Consider the following 6,599-nt stretch of genomic DNA (forward strand, 5'->3'; position numbering starts at 1 on the left):
GCCATGCCATTCATTGAGCTTTTCCTGAAATATTAATCTTGGAGTAGCATTAGCTCAATGAGCTATATGTTGTTAGGAATTACGAAAACCACCTAGGGATAGTTGCACTTTCATTCGCCCTGCCCGGCAAGCAAACTTAACCTTGTGTGCTCGTTGATAAGATTATGGTACCGATTTCCCCGAGTGGGAGTTTGACCAAGACGGTGGTCAGGGTGTCTTTGGTAGACACGGGGCCACCCAGGACCAGCCCGTCGTGGATTTGGTTCGGAGTGGCCGAGAGAGTGTTGTGGCAATGGAGAGGTTTTGTCGGAATGCCGTTGGTCCACCCGAATGGGAGTGCGAGGCCATGGGTTCTGTGGTGTGAGTCCAGTGTGCTACCTCTGCAGAGTGTATAGTCTATCGATAGCCGCTTCCACGGTTAAGGACACCTCATAGTAGGTCCCACAATGAGTCAACGAATGATAAAAATTGCACACTAAGTTGTAAACTTTGCATTGTCAAGGATGGCAGAAAGGCCATCGCGGAATTTGGGACCAGATATTGGTCATGGTTGTGATCGCCGTAAGGATCACGAGTCATTTTGTTAAAGACCACATTGGTGGTGTGTTTTACCACGTTGGTGGTGTATCTTACCAAATTGGTGGTGTGTTTTACCACATTGGTGGTGTTCGTGATCAGAGGATGATCACGGTTCGTAAGTTGTCCTGAGGGACGTTCGAGCATGATCACAGCATGTTGACATATAGTGTTGCATCATTACTAATTGGCTAAATATCATGATATTGTTTGTCATTATGATTATGCTTGTTGTGAGCTTGCAAGTACATTCAATGTACTGATCTGGCGTGTCATGCCAGATTTCAGGAAAGTCTCTTTGGAAAGGAGCGCTATTCGAGTCTAGATCGTGTCCACATCGCTGTCCCTGTGATATGGAGCTTCCGCTACGACGTTATTCCGCTGCCACGTAGTTGTTCGGATCGAGGCCCCTTTATGTTCACTAAATAATGTACATATTGTTCAGCCGCACCGAGTGTGCCGCTTGGCCTCGAACGCTGTTGTAATTTGAACTCCGTTCCGCTAGTATCAATAAAGCGGTTATTTTCTGTACCAATTTGTTGTGTGTTGCCAGAAGACATGGTCTCTGGGCTGGCAATGCAGGGTAAACCGGTCGCTCTGAGCCGGGGTGCCACAACGGTTGGCATCAGAGCCGCGCTGACTATAGGCCACGCTAGACTACGACGTGTTAACTGGACGCTAGGTGCGAGAAAAATTGAGTGCCGGTAGCAGTTATAGCTGGTTGTTGCATTCTAGTCATTTGATTATTATTGTTATGCTAACCTGCTAATGGTTGTGAGTGTAGATGGCTCCGGTGCCGTATCCGTGCCAGTTGCAGCTGATGCCGTACATGTCACAGCACCTTCTTCGCAATGTGTGGCGTCGGTTGTACCCTCACGGAGACGAACCAGTATACGTGTGTACCGGGAGCGTCTAGCAGACTCAGTGTATGAGTATCACGCAGTGGTTACTCTATGCACTAGTTCCGATTCCGGCTCTTACACTCGCACTTCTTGGAGCGGTTACGCCTCCACCGCTTCTCAGGCTGTCCAGTTTGCCGCATTTGAGATCCTTGTCGAGCTTCATTATACCGAGGTTTAAATGCAGCACCACCCAGGTTTCTATTACTACCCATCTCTGCACGACAACGGTCATGTCCGTTTTCCCCTCGTTGACCCGGAGTCTGATAGTGTTGCTAGCCATCTTGCTCGTTATATCACTACTAGCTATCTGATGATCCATGAGCTGGCTCGAGAGCTGACTCGTGCCCGTACTGCTTTAGCCGCTACCTTGGTCACTACTAGATCCACCACTACTCCGTCCTCACTTGGATTTACCCCGTATGTCCCAGTTAGTTCTAGCTCTCCTCTTTCGCCGGTTACTCCCCCGAGTAGCACAGGCGTCTCCGCCGTGAACCCTCTCAGTGCTCCTGCCGAGTGGGTCTCACTTCTTGCTACCCCTGCAGCCCCGATGCTTCATCCTACCCCTGCCCCTGAGGGAGAGCCCTCGAGGCAGCGTCATCGCGTTACCTTTAACCCAGAGGTTTCCGTTAACCACGTCAGTTTGGGATCTGAGACCGCTCAAGGGAGGACACCACAGCACCAGCAGAGTAGTAGTATCTTTGAGTATTCGCAGTCATCTAGATGGTGCACGGATGTTGTTGTATGAGTTATGATGCTTCATGTATGAGAGTAGTGGAACCAGCCTTGTAGTTTAATTATCATGTATGAGTCTATGTATAATTATGTTGGGACTTTAATCGCCATATTTTCTTTGCTCTTTTTGGTCTTTTTCGAGAGTTGTTGCTGGCTTTTCTCCCAATTTTATTCTTGGATGTCTCTCATCTCGATTGTGTTGCCTTGGGAAAAATACTCAATAGGATGACACGGGGAGGCAGCAGTAGCAACGTTCACGCAAGATCTCCTGTTCGTCGTTCCGCACGACACGCAGGATATTCTCCCGAGCCGAATGTTCAGCCACCACCTCCACCGCCTGATCCTCCATCCACCGAGCAAGTTCTGCGTATGTTTGAAGAGAAAAGGAACAATGATCTGATTGAAATATTGGAAGTGTGCAAGCGATGGTTGGACAGAATGGAAATCAGAATGGTCACCACTCAAAGCTGTCAGATTTTCAGAGGACCAATCCACCCAGTTTCAGTCAGGTTGTTGACCCATTGGATGCAGACGATTGGTTGCGGAGCATGGAGAAAAAGCTTGAGATCGCCCGTACTGAAGGAAATGATAAAGTCCCATTTGCAACCCATTACCTTGAGGGCGCAGCTGCCATATGGTGGGAAAATACAAAATCCATGTGGCCGATTGATGAGGAAGTCACCTGGGAAAAATTCAAGGATAAGTTCATCAAGTATCACATCCCTACTGGAGTTATGAAGGCCAAACATCATGAATTTCTCGCGCTCGTCCACGGAAATCAGTCTGTGGCTGAGTATCTTCAAAAATTAATCATTTGTCCCATTACTCTCTGTATGACGTGGCCACTGAAGAAAGGAAGATTAACAGATTTCTTGGAGGTTTAAACCCACAACTTCCGTGTGCTCTTAGTATGTTTGATTTCACCGATTTCCAAACTCTGGTGGACAAAGCGTTCATTGCTGAACAGGAGCACAAGCTTATATCGGATAATAGGTCTGCTAACAACGACAACAAGCGCAAGTTTGAGCCAAGGAAGGATGGACAACCTGTGCAAAAAGCTCGTACCTCGCAGCCGACTCAGGTGGAATACAGGCCAAATTGGCAGCAGAATGTTAATAGGACCACCACTCAAGTCAAGAATATTGTAACCAGTCCAACACATGAGGAGCGCTAGCGCAATAATACTTGTTTCATTTGCGGGCATGCCGGACATTATGCCAAACAGTGCCCCAAGAACAACAAGGTGAATGCCTTGAGCAGGCCACAAGTCAACTTTATGGAGTCAGGGCCAACTGGGCACGTGAATCATATCTCCGCCGAGGAAGCCCAAGAGAATCCAGAAGTCGTCATTGGTATGTTTTCTGTTAATGACATACCTGCAGTAATTTTATTTGACTCTGGGGCTTCCCATTCTTTTAGTTCTCGAAGTTTTGCCGCCCAAAACAATTTTCCTTGCACCATTTTGGGCAAAAATATGCTGGTACAAACCCCGGGATCTATAATCAAGAGCAATCTAGTCTGCCGTGATCTGGAGATCAATATCAACGGGGTCCACTTTCCAACATCTCTAATAATTATTGAGCCTAAACAGTTGGATGTTATATTGGAGATGAATTGGCTGACCAAGTACCAAGTTTGCGTAAACTGCACAACCCGAGAAGTCAGTTTGACCAGTCTGAATGGGCAGCTCATCAAATTCTATGCTCGCAAGCATGTGCCCAAGCCAGAACTAGTTTGCACCGCTGTGGTTGAGTTGGAATTTATTCCTGTGGTCAATGAGTACCCTGATGTGTTTCCAGAAGAACTGCCTGGCATGCCACCAGATCGAGAACTGGAGTTTGCCATAGATCTTGTGCCCGGAACCGCACCAATATACAAGAAGTATTACCAGATGCCCTCATCAGAATTAGTGGAACTAAAGAAACAGCTTAACGAATTACTCCAGAAGGGTTATATTCGTCCTAGCTCTTCACCGTGGGGGTCACCTGCAATTTTCGTGGGCAAAAAGGATGGCAGTCTCCGTATGTGCATAGATTACCGTCAGCTGAATGAGGTCACCATCAAAAATAAATACCCACTACCAAGGATTTATGATCTGTTTGATCAGCTCAGTGGGGCTGAAGTATTCTCAAAAATCGATTTACGGACCGGATATCATCAGCTCAAGATTAAAAAGGAAGATATTCCTAAGACCGCATTCACTACACGATACGGTCTTTACGAATATACTGTGATGTCCTTTGGTCTCACCAATGCCCCTGCCTTCTTCATGCATATGATGAACAAAGTGTTCATGGAATTCCTCAACAAATTCGTGGTAGTCTTTATCGACGATATCCTCATTTACTCCAAGAGTGAAGAAGAGCATAAGGATCACCTCCGAGCAGTGCTACAACGACTCCGCAACCATCAGTTATACGCCAAATTCAGTAAGTGGGAATTTTGGCTCAAGCAAGTCGGGTTTCTCGGACATGTACTACCCGCCGAAGGTATATCCGTGGACCCGAGCAAAGTAAAAGATGTGCTCGACTGGGTACCACCCACGACTGTAACACAGATCCGGAGTTTTCTCGGATTAGCTGGATACTATCGTCGTTTCATTGAAGGGTTTTCCAAAATTGCTAAACCGATGACGGAACTGCTCAAAAAGGATACAAAGTTTGAGTGGACAGAGGACTGTGAGAAGGGTTTTAATGAGCTAAAGACGCATCTGACGACCGCACCGGTATTGACTCTTCCAGACATTTATCGCAGCTTTGATCTATATTGCGATGCCTCCAGACAAGGTATTGGTTGCGTATTGATGCAAGATAGCAAGGTAGTAGCATATGCCTCGCGACAACTACGACCACACGAGGGAAATTATCCTACTCATGATTTGGAATTGGCTGTAGTGGTTCATGCATTAAAAATTTGGAGACACTATCTCATTGGAAAAAGGTGCCAAATTTTTACTGACCACAAAAGCCTCAAATACCTCTTCACTCAGCCAGATTTAAATCTTCGTCAGTGAAGATGCTTAGAATTGGTCAAGGATTATGACCTTGGCATAAATTACCATCCAGGCAAGGCCAACGTTGTTGCCGATGCGCTCAGTCGAAAGCCCGTCAGCTTAAATGTCATGTTAAAATCATTGCCTACCGAACTTCAGGAGGAGATCGCTCGGCTCAACTTGGTCATCATGGATGCTGGCCTCACTAATATTTTGGAAGTTACCCCCACACTCGAGATGGATATCCGCAAGGCTCAGCCAGAAGACGCCGAGCTTCAAAAACATGCAAAGCAATCCCTAGATTTCTTCAAGGACAACTTCGGTACCCTCCGATTCCATGGACGAATTTGTGTACCAGATCAACCGGACTTGAAGAAGAAAATCTTGTCAGAAGCACACGAATCCTTGTATTCCATTCATCCGGGAGGTACGAAAATGTATGAAGACCTTAAACGGATATTCTAGTGGGATGGAATGAAGAAAGACATTGCATATTTTGTAGCCTGTTGCGACATATGCAACAAGGTGAAAGCGGATCGTCAGAAGCCAGCTAGACTTCTCCAACCATTGCTAGTTTCACAATGGAAATGGGATGATGTTTGCATGGATTTCATCACCGGATTGCCTAGGACTCAGCGAGGCAAAGACGCCATCTGGGTTATAGTGGACACCCTCACCAAGCTTGCTCACTTCATCCCGATCAGCACCAGATACAGAGCAGACGAACTTGCACAACTGTATGTGTCCCGAATCGTTAGTCTGCATGGAGTACCCCGAACCATCACTTCCGACCGAGGATCTTTGTTTACCGCCGCTTTCTGGTCCCGTCTTCATCAAGCCTTAGGGACAGCACTGAAATATAATACTGCTTATCACCCTCAGACGGACGGTCAGACAGAGCGAGTAAATCAAATACTCGAAGATATGTTGCGAGCCTGTGTACTAGCCAACGGGGCAAAATGGGAAGATTGTTTGCCATATGCCAAGTTCTCATATAACAACAGCTTCCAGATCAGTCTAAAGATGTCGCCATATGAAGCTCTACATGGTCGTAAGTGCCGCACTCCTCTAAATTGGTCTCAACCTGGAGATAGCCATATCTTCGGAACCGATCTCATGATGGAAGCTGAGAGACAAGTCCGGGAAATTAGAGACCGACTGCAATTGACCAAATCCCATTAGAAGAGTTATTATGACGCAAAGCACCGGCAGGTCAGTTTTGAGCCCGGAGAACACGTGTACCTTTGAGTCACTCCTATGAAAGGAGTTAAGCGATCTCAGACTCGTGGAAAGCTGGCACCCAGATTCATTGGTCCATTCCCAATTATGTCTCGAGTGGGTACGGTTGCATACCAACTGGAACTACCCCCAGAGTTGTCGGATATACACAATGTGTT

At 46.7% G+C, this 6,599-nt stretch overlaps 1 pseudogene; it reads right to left on the reverse strand.

The window, feature by feature from the left end:
• The window catches only part of LOC125547082, a 71,840-nt pseudogene extending 70,150 nt beyond the window's left edge, over window positions 1–1,690 (reverse strand).
• Window positions 1,691–6,599: the final 4,909 nt, after the last annotated feature.

This window comes from Triticum urartu, chromosome 3, assembly GCF_003073215.2.
Source record: "Triticum urartu cultivar G1812 chromosome 3, Tu2.1, whole genome shotgun sequence".
NCBI classification, from domain to species: Eukaryota; Viridiplantae; Streptophyta; class Magnoliopsida; order Poales; family Poaceae; genus Triticum; species Triticum urartu.